The sequence below is a fragment of the Schistocerca serialis genome, chromosome 1 (genome assembly GCF_023864345.2).
Source record: "Schistocerca serialis cubense isolate TAMUIC-IGC-003099 chromosome 1, iqSchSeri2.2, whole genome shotgun sequence".
NCBI lineage: Eukaryota > Metazoa > Arthropoda > Insecta > Orthoptera > Acrididae > Schistocerca > Schistocerca serialis.
This window is the reverse complement of record NC_064638.1, coordinates 151435344-151451411: the sequence shown is the minus strand read 5'-3', so window position 1 is coordinate 151451411 and position 16068 is coordinate 151435344. Positions and strand designations below refer to the sequence as shown.

At 44.2% G+C, this 16068-nt stretch overlaps 12 non-coding genes across 12 annotated transcripts; all 12 read right to left on the bottom strand.

The window, feature by feature from the left end:
* Window positions 1-816: 816 nt before the first annotated feature.
* Trnar-ucu (transfer RNA arginine (anticodon UCU)) lies at window positions 817-889 on the bottom strand. Its single transcript has one exon. It is a non-coding gene; the product is annotated as a tRNA-Arg (tRNA).
* A 1227-nt stretch (window positions 890-2116) lies between these two features.
* On the bottom strand, window positions 2117-2189 carry Trnar-ucu (transfer RNA arginine (anticodon UCU)). The gene has a single exon. It is a non-coding gene; the product is annotated as a tRNA-Arg (tRNA).
* Window positions 2190-3416: 1227 nt separating this feature from the next.
* Trnar-ucu (transfer RNA arginine (anticodon UCU)) lies at window positions 3417-3489 on the bottom strand. Its single transcript has one exon. It is a non-coding gene; the product is annotated as a tRNA-Arg (tRNA).
* A 1227-nt stretch (window positions 3490-4716) lies between these two features.
* Window positions 4717-4789, bottom strand: Trnar-ucu (transfer RNA arginine (anticodon UCU)). Its single transcript has one exon. It is a non-coding gene; the product is annotated as a tRNA-Arg (tRNA).
* A 1227-nt stretch (window positions 4790-6016) lies between these two features.
* Trnar-ucu (transfer RNA arginine (anticodon UCU)) lies at window positions 6017-6089 on the bottom strand. The gene has a single exon. It is a non-coding gene; the product is annotated as a tRNA-Arg (tRNA).
* Window positions 6090-7316: 1227 nt separating this feature from the next.
* Trnar-ucu (transfer RNA arginine (anticodon UCU)) lies at window positions 7317-7389 on the bottom strand. Its single transcript has one exon. It is a non-coding gene; the product is annotated as a tRNA-Arg (tRNA).
* A 1227-nt stretch (window positions 7390-8616) lies between these two features.
* Window positions 8617-8689, bottom strand: Trnar-ucu (transfer RNA arginine (anticodon UCU)). Its single transcript has one exon. It is a non-coding gene; the product is annotated as a tRNA-Arg (tRNA).
* Window positions 8690-9916: 1227 nt separating this feature from the next.
* On the bottom strand, window positions 9917-9989 carry Trnar-ucu (transfer RNA arginine (anticodon UCU)). Its single transcript has one exon. It is a non-coding gene; the product is annotated as a tRNA-Arg (tRNA).
* A 1227-nt stretch (window positions 9990-11216) lies between these two features.
* Window positions 11217-11289, bottom strand: Trnar-ucu (transfer RNA arginine (anticodon UCU)). The gene has a single exon. It is a non-coding gene; the product is annotated as a tRNA-Arg (tRNA).
* Window positions 11290-12516: 1227 nt separating this feature from the next.
* Window positions 12517-12589, bottom strand: Trnar-ucu (transfer RNA arginine (anticodon UCU)). The gene has a single exon. It is a non-coding gene; the product is annotated as a tRNA-Arg (tRNA).
* Window positions 12590-13816: 1227 nt separating this feature from the next.
* Window positions 13817-13889, bottom strand: Trnar-ucu (transfer RNA arginine (anticodon UCU)). Its single transcript has one exon. It is a non-coding gene; the product is annotated as a tRNA-Arg (tRNA).
* A 1227-nt stretch (window positions 13890-15116) lies between these two features.
* Window positions 15117-15189, bottom strand: Trnar-ucu (transfer RNA arginine (anticodon UCU)). The gene has a single exon. It is a non-coding gene; the product is annotated as a tRNA-Arg (tRNA).
* Window positions 15190-16068: the final 879 nt, after the last annotated feature.

Below are 16068 nucleotides of genomic sequence, written 5' to 3'. Positions count from 1 at the left end.
TACACTCCAACGGACGTGTGTGCCCTGTTAGCACATTTACCAGGAACGTTAGCTGCATCACCTCCCTGGCAATTTCATGCCGTCCTCGAAGCGTCAGCCATTGCTTGGTGACAGTGTGTTTCGATGAGACGTGGACAGATGATGCATCTCTCTCGCCGTCAGTTATAGGCGGGAATCATACTTAATGTAGTTTTCTGCAAGCGTCAGCGGAGCGTCAGACATCTCTGTCTGGTCTTCTCCCTTCATGTATCCAGCAAGCCCCCTCCTGACAGTCTCCAGTAAAAGCCCCCTGTGCTGAAGCGAAAATTGCCGCCGTTTCTATAGATACAGAGTGCCATTGTTTAATGGGAACAGTTAAGGACCCATAGTACAATATCTTGTTGTGAAACAGTCTACTTTTCTCACTTGTGGCAGAGGAAACTGAAACCCTCTCACCTTGGGCTGGAAGAATTAAAGATCATGACTGGGATTACGTACATTGACTCGTGAAGTAATACAAACTTATTTCACTCTTCATTGTATTTGCTTCTGTACAAAATGTGCGTTCTATTGCTATATTTCTATCTGTAGGTAAAAATTGGGCATTGAAAGAAAATTTGCGTGAACAGGCACGTGAAGATATGGTTCCGTTTGTACAGCATTTACACATAACAGCGTCATGGATAACAGATCTACGAGAATTTTGCTTGTGTGTGTAAGGTCAACATATTTAAGCATAGAACTGAGGTCACAACAATTTTCACCTTTTGAAGACGCTTGTGGTTACCCATATGTCAATACCCATCTCGTGATCGGCACATATTTTTAAAAATTGCCCGTCCCTTGTGGGGATCGAACCCACGACCTTTGGATTAGAAGTCCAACGCGCTATCCTCTGCGCCAAAGGGACACTGTCCAAGCGACGGGCTCAGATGTCAGAGATTCTGCAAGACATGACCCGTGCTACAAGTCTCGCGTTACTTTTCTGATAGGCTTACTTTCATATTTCTCTGAAGCAATTACATCAAAGACTCATTATTTATGTAACAGACACGATACATCGCTCCGAATCGCTCTATTTACCATGGCCCTACTGATTGAAACACCTGCGTATTGACAGAGTTGCTCTGTACAATCGTAGTAACACAGTCCTGCTATTACATTCGCTCACGTGCGCTGCTTACAGATAAGTGGGAATTACGTTCTTTAGAACAGCATCCACTCACAAAGTGGTAAACGACACACTGGAAACACTGTATGATTAGTCACATTTTTTGACTTTGGTTGACTGCTGTGTCACAGCCGGTCCCCATCATATGTATACACTCCAACGGACGTGTGTGCCCTGTTAGCACATTTACCAGGAACGTTAGCTGCATCACCTCCCTGGCAATTTCATGCCGTCCTCGAAGCGTCAGCCATTGCTTGGTGACAGTGTGTTTCGATGAGACGTGGACAGATGATGCATCTCTCTCGCCGTCAGTTATAGGCGGGAATCATACTTAATGTAGTTTTCTGCAAGCGTCAGCGGAGCGTCAGACATCTCTGTCTGGTCTTCTCCCTTCATGTATCCAGCAAGCCCCCTCCTGACAGTCTCCAGTAAAAGCCCCCTGTGCTGAAGCGAAAATTGCCGCCGTTTCTATAGATACAGAGTGCCATTGTTTAATGGGAACAGTTAAGGACCCATAGTACAATATCTTGTTGTGAAACAGTCTACTTTTCTCACTTGTGGCAGAGGAAACTGAAACCCTCTCACCTTGGGCTGGAAGAATTAAAGATCATGACTGGGATTACGTACATTGACTCGTGAAGTAATACAAACTTATTTCACTCTTCATTGTATTTGCTTCTGTACAAAATGTGCGTTCTATTGCTATATTTCTATCTGTAGGTAAAAATTGGGCTTTGAAAGAAAATTTGCGTGAACAGGCACGTGAAGATATGGTTCCGTTTGTACAGCATTTACACATAACAGCGTCATGGATAACAGATCTAGGAGAATTTTGCTTGTGTGTGTAAGGTCAACATATTTAAGCATAGAACTGAGGTCACAACAATTTTCACCTTTTGAAGACGCTTGTGGTTACCCATATGTCAATACCCATCTCGTGATCGGCACATATTTTTAAAAATTGCCCGTCCCTTGTGGGGATCGAACCCACGACCTTTGGATTAGAAGTCCAACGCGCTATCCTCTGCGCCAAAGTGACACTGCCCAAGCGACGGGCTCAGATGTCAGAGATTCTGCAAGACATGACCCGTGCTACAAGTCTCGCGTTACTTTTCTGATAGGCTTACTTTCATATTTCTCTGAAGCAATTACATCAAAGACTCATTATTTATGTAACAGACACGATACATCGCTCCGAATCGCTCTATTTACCATGGCCCTACTGATTGAAACACCTGCGTATTGACAGAGTTGCTCTGTACAATCGTAGTAACACAGTCCTGCTATTACATTCGCTCACGTGCGCTGCTTACAGATAAGTGGGAATTACGTTCTTTAGAACAGCATCCACTCACAAAGTGGTAAACGACACACTGGAAACACTGTATGATTAGTCACATTTTTTGACTTTGGTTGACTGCTGTGTCACAGCCGGTCCCCATCATATGTATACACTCCAACGGACGTGTGTGCCCTGTTAGCACATTTACCAGGAACGTTAGCTGCATCACCTCCCTGGCAATTTCATGCCGTCCTCGAAGCGTCAGCCATTGCTTGGTGACAGTGTGTTTCGATGAGACGTGGACAGATGATGCATCTCTCTCGCCGTCAGTTATAGGCGGGAATCATACTTAATGTAGGTTTCTGCAAGCGTCAGCGGAGCGTCAGACATCTCTGTCTGGTCTTCTCCCTTCATGTATCCAGCAAGCCCCCTCCTGACAGTCTCCAGTAAAAGCCCCCTGTGCTGAAGCGAAAATTGCCGCCGTTTCTATAGATACAGAGTGCCATTGTTTAATGGGAACAGTTAAGGACCCATAGTACAATATCTTGTTGTGAAACAGTCTACTTTTCTCACTTGTGGCAGAGGAAACTGAAACCCTCTCACCTTGGGCTGGAAGAATTAAAGATCATGACTGGGATTACGTACATTGACTCGTGAAGTAATACAAACTTATTTCACTCTTCATTGTATTTGCTTCTGTACAAAATGTGCGTTCTATTGCTATATTTCTATCTGTAGGTAAAAATGGGGCATTGAAAGAAAATTTGCGTGAACAGGCACGTGAAGATATGGTTCCGTTTGTACAGCATTTACACATAACAGCGTCATGGATAACAGATCTACGAGAATTTTGCTTGTGTGTGTAAGGTCAACATATTTAAGCATAGAACTGAGGTCACAACAATTTTCACCTTTTGAAGACGCTTGTGGTTACCCATATGTCAATACCCATCTCGTGATCGGCACATATTTTTAAAAATTGCCCGTCCCTTGTGGGGATCGAACCCACGACCTTTGGATTAGAAGTCCAACGCGCTATCCTCTGCGCCAAGGGGACACTGTCCAAGCGACGGGCTCAGATGTCAGAGATTCTGCAAGACATGACCCGTGCTACAAGTCTCGCGTTACTTTTCTGATAGGCTTACTTTCATATTTCTCTGAAGCAATTACATCAAAGACTCATTATTTATGTAACAGACACGATACATCGCTCCGAATCGCTCTATTTACCATGGCCCTACTGATTGAAACACCTGCGTATTGACAGAGTTGCTCTGTACAATCGTAGTAACACAGTCCTGCTATTACATTCGCTCACGTGCGCTGCTTACAGATAAGTGGGAATTACGCTCTTTAGAACAGCATCCACTCACAAAGTGGTAAACGACACACTGGAAACACTGTATGATTAGTCACATTTTTTGACTTTGGTTGACTGCTGTGTCACAGCCGGTCCCCATCATATGTATACACTCCAACGGACGTGTGTGCCCTGTTAGCACATTTACCAGGAACGTTAGCTGCATCACCTCCCTGGCAATTTCATGCCGTCCTCGAAGCGTCAGCCATTGCTTGGTGACAGTGTGTTTCGATGAGACGTGGACAGATGATGCATCTCTCTCGCCGTCAGTTATAGGCGGGAATCATACTTAATGTAGTTTTCTGCAAGCGTCAGCGGAGCGTCAGACATCTCTGTCTGGTCTTCTCCCTTCATGTATCCAGCAAGCCCCCTCCTGACAGTCTCCAGTAAAAGCCCCCTGTGCTGAAGCGAAAATTGCCGCCGTTTCTATAGATACAGAGTGCCATTGTTTAATGGGAACAGTTAAGGACCCATAGTACAATATCTTGTTGTGAAACAGTCTACTTTTCTCACTTGTGGCAGAGGAAACTGAAACCCTCTCACCTTGGGCTGGAAGAATTAAAGATCATGACTGGGATTACGTACATTGACTCGTGAAGTAATACAAACTTATTTCACTCTTCATTGTATTTGCTTCTGTACAAAATGTGCGTTCTATTGCTATATTTCTATCTGTAGGTAAAAATTGGGCATTGAAAGAAAATTTGCGTGAACAGGCACGTGAAGATATGGTTCCGTTTGTACAGCATTTACACATAACAGCGTCATGGATAACAGATCTACGAGAATTTTGCTTGTGTGTGTAAGGTCAACATATTTAAGCATAGAACTGAGGTCACAACAATTTTCACCTTTTGAAGACGCTTGTGGTTACCCATATGTCAATACCCATCTCGTGATCGGCACATATTTTTAAAAATTGCCCGTCCCTTGTGGGGATCGAACCCACGACCTTTGGATTAGAAGTCCAACGCGCTATCCTCTGCGCCAAAGGGACACTGTCCAAGCGACGGGCTCAGATGTCAGAGATTCTGCAAGACATGACCCGTGCTACAAGTCTCGCGTTACTTTTCTGATAGGCTTACTTTCATATTTCTCTGAAGCAATTACATCAAAGACTCATTATTTATGTAACAGACACGATACATCGCTCCGAATCGCTCTATTTACCATGGCCCTACTGATTGAAACACCTGCGTATTGACAGAGTTGCTCTGTACAATCGTAGTAACACAGTCCTGCTATTACATTCGCTCACGTGCGCTGCTTACAGATAAGTGGGAATTACGTTCTTTAGAACAGCATCCACTCACAAAGTGGTAAACGACACACTGGAAACACTGTATGATTAGTCACATTTTTTGACTTTGGTTGACTGCTGTGTCACAGCCGGTCCCCATCATATGTATACACTCCAACGGACGTGTGTGCCCTGTTAGCACATTTACCAGGAACGTTAGCTGCATCACCTCCCTGGCAATTTCATGCCGTCCTCGAAGCGTCAGCCATTGCTTGGTGACAGTGTGTTTCGATGAGACGTGGACAGATGATGCATCTCTCTCGCCGTCAGTTATAGGCGGGAATCATACTTAATGTAGTTTTCTGCAAGCGTCAGCGGAGCGTCAGACATCTCTGTCTGGTCTTCTCCCTTCATGTATCCAGCAAGCCCCCTCCTGACAGTCTCCAGTAAAAGCCCCCTGTGCTGAAGCGAAAATTGCCGCCGTTTCTATAGATACAGAGTGCCATTGTTTAATGGGAACAGTTAAGGACCCATAGTACAATATCTTGTTGTGAAACAGTCTACTTTTCTCACTTGTGGCAGAGGAAACTGAAACCCTCTCACCTTGGGCTGGAAGAATTAAAGATCATGACTGGGATTACGTACATTGACTCGTGAAGTAATACAAACTTATTTCACTCTTCATTGTATTTGCTTCTGTACAAAATGTGCGTTCTATTGCTATATTTCTATCTGTAGGTAAAAATTGGGCATTGAAAGAAAATTTGCGTGAACAGGCACGTGAAGATATGGTTCCGTTTGTACAGCATTTACACATAACAGCGTCATGGATAACAGATCTACGAGAATTTTGCTTGTGTGTGTAAGGTCAACATATTTAAGCATAGAACTGAGGTCACAACAATTTTCACCTTTTGAAGACGCTTGTGGTTACCCATATGTCAATACCCATCTCGTGATCGGCACATATTTTTAAAAATTGCCCGTCCCTTGTGAGGATCGAACCCACGACCTTTGGATTAGAAGTCCAACGCGCTATCCTCTGCGCCAAAGGGACACTGTCCAAGCGACGGGCTCAGATGTCAGAGATTCTGCAAGACATGACCCGTGCTACAAGTCTCGCGTTACTTTTCTGATAGGCTTACTTTCATATTTCTCTGAAGCAATTACATCAAAGACTCATTATTTATGTAACAGACACGATACATCGCTCCGAATCGCTCTATTTACCATGGCCCTACTGATTGAAACACCTGCGTATTGACAGAGTTGCTCTGTACAATCGTAGTAACACAGTCCTGCTATTACATTCGCTCACGTGCGCTGCTTACAGATAAGTGGGAATTACGTTCTTTAGAACAGCATCCACTCACAAAGTGGTAAACGACACACTGGAAACACTGTATGATTAGTCACATTTTTTGACTTTGGTTGACTGCTGTGTCACAGCCGGTCCCCATCATATGTATACACTCCAACGGACGTGTGTGCCCTGTTAGCACATTTACCAGGAACGTTAGCTGCATCACCTCCCTGGCAATTTCATGCCGTCCTCGAAGCGTCAGCCATTGCTTGGTGACAGTGTGTTTCGATGAGACGTGGACAGATGATGCATCTCTCTCGCCGTCAGTTATAGGCGGGAATCATACTTAATGTAGTTTTCTGCAAGCGTCAGCGGAGCGTCAGACATCTCTGTCTGGTCTTCTCCCTTCATGTATCCAGCAAGCCCCCTCCTGACAGTCTCCAGTAAAAGCCCCCTGTGCTGAAGCGAAAATTGCCGCCGTTTCTATAGATACAGAGTGCCATTGTTTAATGGGAACAGTTAAGGACCCATAGTACAATATCTTGTTGTGAAACAGTCTACTTTTCTCACTTGTGGCAGAGGAAACTGAAACCCTCTCACCTTGGGCTGGAAGAATTAAAGATCATGACTGGGATTACGTACATTGACTCGTGAAGTAATACAAACTTATTTCACTCTTCATTGTATTTGCTTCTGTACAAAATGTGCGTTCTATTGCTATATTTCTATCTGTAGGTAAAAATTGGGCATTGAAAGAAAATTTGCGTGAACAGGCACGTGAAGATATGGTTCCGTTTGTACAGCATTTACACATAACAGCGTCATGGATAACAGATCTACGAGAATTTTGCTTGTGTGTGTAAGGTCAACATATTTAAGCATAGAACTGAGGTCACAACAATTTTCACCTTTTGAAGACGCTTGTGGTTACCCATATGTCAATACCCATCTCGTGATCGGCACATATTTTTAAAAATTGCCCGTCCCTTGTGGGGATCGAACCCACGACCTTTGGATTAGAAGTCCAACGCGCTATCCTCCGCGCCAAAGGGACACTGTCCAAGCGACGGGCTCAGATGTCAGAGATTCTGCAAGACATGACCCGTGCTACAAGTCTCGCGTTACTTTTCTGATAGGCTTACTTTCATATTTCTCTGAAGCAATTACATCAAAGACTCATTATTTATGTAACAGACACGATACATCGCTCCGAATCGCTCTATTTACCATGGCCCTACTGATTGAAACACCTGCGTATTGACAGAGTTGCTCTGTACAATCGTAGTAACACAGTCCTGCTATTACATTCGCTCACGTGCGCTGCTTACAGATAAGTGGGAATTACGTTCTTTAGAACAGCATCCACTCACAAAGTGGTAAACGACACACTGGAAACACTGTATGATTAGTCACATTTTTTGACTTTGGTTGACTGCTGTGTCACAGCCGGTCCCCATCATATGTATACACTCCAACGGACGTGTGTGCCCTGTTAGCACATTTACCAGGAACGTTAGCTGCATCACCTCCCTGGCAATTTCATGCCGTCCTCGAAGCGTCAGCCATTGCTTGGTGACAGTGTGTTTCGATGAGACGTGGACAGATGATGCATCTCTCTCGCCGTCAGTTATAGGCGGGAATCATACTTAATGTAGTTTTCTGCAAGCGTCAGCGGAGCGTCAGACATCTCTGTCTGGTCTTCTCCCTTCATGTATCCAGCAAGCCCCCTCCTGACAGTCTCCAGTAAAAGCCCCCTGTGCTGAAGCGAAAATTGCCGCCGTTTCTATAGATACAGAGTGCCATTGTTTAATGGGAACAGTTAAGGACCCATAGTACAATATCTTGTTGTGAAACAGTCTACTTTTCTCACTTGTGGCAGAGGAAACTGAAACCCTCTCACCTTGGGCTGGAAGAATTAAAGATCATGACTGGGATTACGTACATTGACTCGTGAAGTAATACAAACTTATTTCACTCTTCATTGTATTTGCTTCTGTACAAAATGTGCGTTCTATTGCTATATTTCTATCTGTAGGTAAAAATTGGGCATTGAAAGAAAATTTGCGTGAACAGGCACGTGAAGATATGGTTCCGTTTGTACAGCATTTACACATAACAGCGTCATGGATAACAGATCTAGGAGAATTTTGCTTGTGTGTGTAAGGTCAACATATTTAAGCATAGAACTGAGGTCACAACAATTTTCACCTTTTGAAGACGCTTGTGGTTACCCATATGTCAATACCCATCTCGTGATCGGCACATATTTTTAAAAATTGCCCGTCCCTTGTGGGGATCGAACCCACGACCTTTGGATTAGAAGTCCAACGCGCTATCCTCTGCGCCAAAGGGACACTGTCCAAGCGATGGGCTCAGATGTCAGAGATTCTGCAAGACATGACCCGTGCTACAAGTCTCGCGTTACTTTTCTGATAGGCTTACTTTCATATTTCTCTGAAGCAATTACATCAAAGACTCATTATTTATGTAACAGACACGATACATCGCTCCGAATCGCTCTATTTACCATGGCCCTACTGATTGAAACACCTGCGTATTGACAGAGTTGCTCTGTACAATCGTAGTAACACAGTCCTGCTATTACATTCGCTCACGTGCGCTGCTTACAGATAAGTGGGAATTACGTTCTTTAGAACAGCATCCACTCACAAAGTGGTAAACGACACACTGGAAACACTGTATGATTAGTCACATTTTTTGACTTTGGTTGACTGCTGTGTCACAGCCGGTCCCCATCATATGTATACACTCCAACGGACGTGTGTGCCCTGTTAGCACATTTACCAGGAACGTTAGCTGCATCACCTCCCTGGCAATTTCATGCCGTCCTCGAAGCGTCAGCCATTGCTTGGTGACAGTGTGTTTCGATGAGACGTGGACAGATGATGCATCTCTCTCGCCGTCAGTTATAGGCGGGAATCATACTTAATGTAGTTTTCTGCAAGCGTCAGCGGAGCGTCAGACATCTCTGTCTGGTCTTCTCCCTTCATGTATCCAGCAAGCCCCCTCCTGACAGTCTCCAGTAAAAGCCCCCTGTGCTGAAGCGAAAATTGCCGCCGTTTCTATAGATACAGAGTGCCATTGTTTAATGGGAACAGTTAAGGACCCATAGTACAATATCTTGTTGTGAAACAGTCTACTTTTCTCACTTGTGGCAGAGGAAACTGAAACCCTCTCACCTTGGGCTGGAAGAATTAAAGATCATGACTGGGATTACGTACATTGACTCGTGAAGTAATACAAACTTATTTCACTCTTCATTGTATTTGCTTCTGTACAAAATGTGCGTTCTATTGCTATATTTCTATCTGTAGGTAAAAATTGGGCATTGAAAGAAAATTTGCGTGAACAGGCACGTGAAGATATGGTTCCGTTTGTACAGCATTTACACATAACAGCGTCATGGATAACAGATCTACGAGAATTTTGCTTGTGTGTGTAAGGTCAACATATTTAAGCATAGAACTGAGGTCACAACAATTTTCACCTTTTGAAGACGCTTGTGGTTACCCATATGTCAATACCCATCTCGTGATCGGCACATATTTTTAAAAATTGCCCGTCCCTTGTGGGGATCGAACCCACGACCTTTGGATTAGAAGTCCAACGCGCTATCCTCTGCGCCAAAGGGACACTGTCCAAGCGACGGGCTCAGATGTCAGAGATTCTGCAAGACATGACCCGTGCTACAAGTCTCGCGTTACTTTTCTGATAGGCTTACTTTCATATTTCTCTGAAGCAATTACATCAAAGACTCATTATTTATGTAACAGACACGATACATCGCTCCGAATCGCTCTATTTACCATGGCCCTACTGATTGAAACACCTGCGTATTGACAGAGTTGCTCTGTACAATCGTAGTAACACAGTCCTGCTATTACATTCGCTCACCTGCACTGCTTACAGATAAGTGGGAATTACGTTCTTTAGAACAGCATCCACTCACAAAGTGGTAAACGACACACTGGAAACACTGTATGATTAGTCACATTTTTTGACTTTGGTTGACTGCTGTGTCACAGCCGGTCCCCATCATATGTATACACTCCAACGGACGTGTGTGCCCTGTTAGCACATTTACCAGGAACGTTAGCTGCATCACCTCCCTGGCAATTTCATGCCGTCCTCGAAGCGTCAGCCATTGCTTGGTGACAGTGTGTTTCGATGAGACGTGGACAGATGATGCATCTCTCTCGCCGTCAGTTATAGGCGGGAATCATACTTAATGTAGTTTTCTGCAAGCGTCAGCGGAGCGTCAGACGTCTCTGTCTGGTCTTCTCCCTTCATGTATCCAGCAAGCCCCCTCCTGACAGTCTCCAGTAAAAGCCCCCTGTGCTGAAGCGAAAATTGCCGCCGTTTCTATAGATACAGAGTGCCATTGTTTAATGGGAACAGTTAAGGACCCATAGTACAATATCTTGTTGTGAAACAGTCTACTTTTCTCACTTGTGGCAGAGGAAACTGAAACCCTCTCACCTTGGGCTGGAAGAATTAAAGATCATGACTGGGATTACGTACATTGACTCGTGAAGTAATACAAACTTATTTCACTCTTCATTGTATTTGCTTCTGTACAAAATGTGCGTTCTATTGCTATATTTCTATCTGTAGGTAAAAATTGGGCATTGAAAGAAAATTTGCGTGAACAGGCACGTGAAGATATGGTTCCGTTTGTACAGCATTTACACATAACAGCGTCATGGATAACAGATCTACGAGAATTTTGCTTGTGTGTGTAAGGTCAACATATTTAAGCATAGAACTGAGGTCACAACAATTTTCACCTTTTGAAGACGCTTGTGGTTACCCATATGTCAATACCCATCTCGTGATCGGCACATATTTTTAAAAATTGCCCGTCCCTTGTGGGGATCGAACCCACGACCATTGGATTAGAAGTCCAACGCGCTATCCTCTGCGCCAAAGGGACACTGTCCAAGCGACGGGCTCAGATGTCAGAGATTCTGCAAGACATGACCCGTGCTACAAGTCTCGCGTTACTTTTCTGATAGGCTTACTTTCATATTTCTCTGAAGCAATTACATCAAAGACTCATTATTTATGTAACAGACACGATACATCGCTCCGAATCGCTCTATTTACCATGGCCCTACTGATTGAAACACCTGCGTATTGACAGAGTTGCTCTGTACAATCGTAGTAACACAGTCCTGCTATTACATTCGCTCACGTGCGCTGCTTACAGATAAGTGGGAATTACGTTCTTTAGAACAGCATCCACTCACAAAGTGGTAAACGACACACTGGAAACACTGTATGATTAGTCACATTTTTTGACTTTGGTTGACTGCTGTGTCACAGCCGGTCCCCATCATATGTATACACTCCAACGGACGTGTGTGCCCTGTTAGCACATTTACCAGGAACGTTAGCTGCATCACCTCCCTGGCAATTTCATGCCGTCCTCGAAGCGTCAGCCATTGCTTGGTGACAGTGTGTTTCGATGAGACGTGGACAGATGATGCATCTCTCTCGCCGTCAGTTATAGGCGGGAATCATACTTAATGTAGTTTTCTGCAAGCGTCAGCGGAGCGTCAGACATCTCTGTCTGGTCTTCTCCCTTCATGTATCCAGCAAGCCCCCTCCTGACAGTCTCCAGTAAAAGCCCCCTGTGCTGAAGCGAAAATTGCCGCCGTTTCTATAGATACAGAGTGCCATTGTTTAATGGGAACAGTTAAGGACCCATAGTACAATATCTTGTTGTGAAACAGTCTACTTTTCTCACTTGTGGCAGAGGAAACTGAAACCCTCTCACCTTGGGCTGGAAGAATTAAAGATCATGACTGGGATTACGTACATTGACTCGTGAAGTAATACAAACTTATTTCACTCTTCATTGTATTTGCTTCTGTACAAAATGTGCGTTCTATTGCTATATTTCTATCTGTAGGTAAAAATTGGGCATTGAAAGAAAATTTGCGTGAACAGGCACGTGAAGATATGGTTCCGTTTGTACAGCATTTACACATAACAGCGTCATGGATAACAGATCTACGAGAATTTTGCTTGTGTGTGTAAGTTCAACATATTTAAGCATAGAACTGAGGTCACAACAATTTTCACCTTTTGAAGACGCTTGTGGTTACCCATATGTCAATACCCATCTCGTGATCGGCACATATTTTTAAAAATTGCCCGTCCCTTGTGGGGATCGAACCCACGACCTTTGGATTAGAAGTCCAACGCGCTATCCTCTGCGCCAAAGGGACACTGTCCAAGCGACGGGCTCAGATGTCAGAGATTCTGCAAGACATGACCCGTGCTACAAGTCTCGCGTTACTTTTCTGATAGGCTTACTTTCATATTTCTCTGAAGCAATTACATCAAAGACTCATTATTTATGTAACAGACACGATACATCGCTCCGAATCGCTCTATTTACCATGGCCCTACTGATTGAAACACCTGCGTATTGACAGAGTTGCTCTGTACAATCGTAGTAACACAGTCCTGCTATTACATTCGCTCACGTGCGCTGCTTACAGATAAGTGGGAATTACGTTCTTTAGAACAGCATCCACTCACAAAGTGGTAAACGACACACTGGAAACACTGTATGATTAGTCACATTTTTTGACTTTGGTTGACTGCTGTGTCACAGCCGGTCCCCATCATATGTATACACTCCAACGGACGTGTGTGCCCTGTTAGCACATTTACCAGGAACGTTAGCTGCATCACCTCCCTGGCAATTTCATGCCGTCCTCGAAGCGTCAGCCATTGCTTGGTGACAGTGTGTTTCGATGAGACGTGGACAGATGATGCATCTCTCTCGCCGTCAGTTATAGGCGGGAATCATACTTAATGTAGTTTTCTGCAAGCGTCAGCGGAGCGTCAGACATCTCTGTCTGGTCTTCTCCCTTCATGTATCCAGCAAGCCCCCTCCTGACAGTCTCCAGTAAAAGCCCCCTGTGCTGAAGCGAAAATTGCCGCCGTTTCTATAGATACAGAGTGCCATTGTTTAATGGGAACAGTTAAGGACCCATAGTACAATATCTTGTTGTGAAACAGTCTACTTTTCTCACTTGTGGCAGAGGAAACTGAAACCCTCTCACCTTGGGCTGGATGAATTAAAGATCATGACTGGGATTACGTACATTGACTCGTGAAGTAATACAAACTTATTTCACTCTTCATTGTATTTGCTTCTGTACAAAATGTGCGTTCTATTGCTATATTTCTATCTGTAGGTAAAAATTGGGCATTGAAAGAAAATTTGCGTGAACAGGCACGTGAAGATATGGTTCCATTTGTACAGCATTTACACATAACAGCGTCATGGATAACCGATCTACGAGAATTTTGCTTGTGTGTGTAAGGTCAACATATTTAAGCATAGAACTGAGGTCACAACAATTTTCACCTTTTGAAGACGCTTGTGGTTACCCATATGTCAATACCCATCTCGTGATCGGCACATATTTTTAAAAATTGCCCGTCCCTTGTGGGGATCGAACCCACGACCTTTGGATTAGAAGTCCAACGCGTTATCCTCTGCGCCAAAGGGACACTGTCCAAGCGACGGGCTCAGATGTCAGAGATTCTGCAAGACATGACCCGTGCTACAAGTCTCGCGTTACTTTTCTGATAGGCTTACTTTCATATTTCTCTGAAGCAATTACATCAAAGACTCATTATTTATGTAACAGACACGATACATCGCTCCGAATCGCTCTATTTACCATGGCCCTACTGATTGAAACACCTGCGTATTGACAGAGTTGCTCTGTACAATGGTAGTAACACAGTCCTGCTATTACATTCGCTCACGTGCGCTGCTTACAGATAAGTGGGAATTACGTTCTTTAGAACAGCATCCACTCACAAAGTGGTAAACGACACACTGGAAACACTGTATGATTAGTCACATTTTTTGACTTTGGTTGACTGCTGTGTCACAGCCGGTCCCCATCATATGTATACACTCCAACGGACGTGTGTGCCCTGTTAGCACATTTACCAGGAACGTTAGCTGCATCACCTCCCTGGCAATTTCATGCCGTCCTCGAAGCGTCAGCCATTGCTTGGTGACAGTGTGTTTCGATGAGACGTGGACAGATGATGCATCTCTCTCGCCGTCAGTTATAGGCGGGAATCATACTTAATGTAGTTTTCTGCAAGCGTCAGCGGAGCGTCAGACATCTCTGTCTGGTCTTCTCCCTTCATGTATCCAGCAAGCCCCCTCCTGACAGTCTCCAGTAAAAGCCCCCTGTGCTGAAGCGAAAATTGCCGCCGTTTCTATAGATACAGAGTGCCATTGTTTAATGGGAACAGTTAAGGACCCATAGTACAATATCTTGTTGTGAAACAGTCTACTTTTCTCACTTGTGGCAGAGGAAACTGAAACCCTCTCACCTTGGGCTGGAAGAATTAAAGATCATGACTGGGATTACGTACATTGACTCGTGAAGTAATACAAACTTATTTCACTCTTCATTGTATTTGCTTCTGTACAAAATGTGCGTTCTATTGCTATATTTCTATCTGTAGGTAAAAATTGGGCATTGAAAGAAAATTTGCGTGAACAGGCACGTGAAGATATGGTTCCGTTTGTACAGCATTTACACATAACAGCGTCATGGATAACAGATCTACGAGAATTTTGCTTGTGTGTGTAAGGTCAACATATTTAAGCATAGAACTGAGGTCACAACAATTTTCACCTTTTGAAGACGCTTGTGGTTACCCATATGTCAATACCCATCTCGTGATCGGCACATATTTTTAAAAATTGCCCGTCCCTTGTGGGGATCGAACCCACGACCTTTGGATTAGAAGTCCAACGCGCTATCCTCTGCGCCAAAGGGACACTGTCCAAGCGACGGGCTCAGATGTCAGAGATTCTGCAAGACATGACCCGTGCTACAAGTCTCGCGTTACTTTTCTGATAGGCTTACTTTCATATTTCTCTGAAGCAATTACATCAAAGACTCATTATTTATGTAACAGACACGATACATCGCTCCGAATCGCTCTATTTACCATGGCCCTACTGATTGAAACACCTGCGTATTGACAGAGTTGCTCTGTACAATCGTAGTAACACAGTCCTGCTATTACATTCGCTCACGTGCGCTGCTTACAGATAAGTGGGAATTACGTTCTTTAGAACAGCATCCACTCACAAAGTGGTAAACGACACACTGGAAACACTGTATGATTAGTCACATTTTTTGACTTTGGTTGACTGCTGTGTCACAGCCGGTCCCCATCATATGTATACACTCCAACGGACGTGTGTGCCCTGTTAGCACATTTACCAGGAACGTTAGCTGCATCACCTCCCTGGCAATGTCATGCCGTCCTCGAAGCGTCAGCCATTGCTTGGTGACAGTGTGTTTCGATGAGACGTGGACAGATGATGCATCTCTCTCGCCGTCAGTTATAGGCGGGAATCATACTTAATGTAGTTTTCTGCAAGCGTCAGCGGAGCGTCAGACATCTCTGTCTGGTCTTCTCCCTTCATGTATCCAGCAAGCCCCCTCCTGACAGTCTCCAGTAAAAGCCCCCTGTGCTGAAGCGAAAATTGCCGTCGTTTCTATAGATACAGAGTGCCATTGTTTAATGGGAGCAGTTAAGGACCCATAGTACAATATCTTGTTGTGAAACAGTCTACTTTTCTCACTTGTGGCAGAGGAAACTGAAACCCTCTCACCTTGGGCTGGAAGAATTAAAGATCATGACTGGG